The 300-nt window shown below is 62.0% G+C and overlaps 1 protein-coding gene across 1 annotated transcript in view; it reads left to right on the forward strand.

Annotated features, from left to right (window-relative positions):
• The window catches only part of EMH_0036860 (uncharacterized protein), a gene marked incomplete at both ends in the record, with an annotated part of 11,723 nt that overhangs the window by 7,822 nt on the left and 3,601 nt on the right, over window positions 1-300 (forward strand). The gene's annotated exons all lie outside the window — the stretch shown is intronic.

Consider the following 300-nt stretch of genomic DNA (forward strand, 5'->3'; position numbering starts at 1 on the left):
AGCAACAGCAGCAGCAACAGCAGCAGGAACTGCTGCTGCTGCTGCTGCTGCTGCTAGCTGTTCAGGTGTAACTGCAGCACTAGCTATAGCCGTGGCTACTGTCTCTCGTGTCGTTCACTTGGAGACACCAGACCCTTCTCAGCTGTATCCGCACCTCCTTCAGCTGTACAGGCAGCTGCAGCAGCTGCTGCTGGGGGGGCCCCCCCAGGGGGGCCCCCATGGGGGGCCCCGGGGGCCCCAGTGGAATGCACTGGTGGGTCTAGGTACCCTCGTCCCTGTTGTATTAGAGGCTGGGTTGGT

This window comes from Eimeria mitis, genomic scaffold, assembly GCF_000499745.2.
Source record: "Eimeria mitis Houghton genomic scaffold, Emh_scaff1430, whole genome shotgun sequence".
NCBI classification, from domain to species: domain Eukaryota; phylum Apicomplexa; class Conoidasida; order Eucoccidiorida; family Eimeriidae; genus Eimeria; species Eimeria mitis.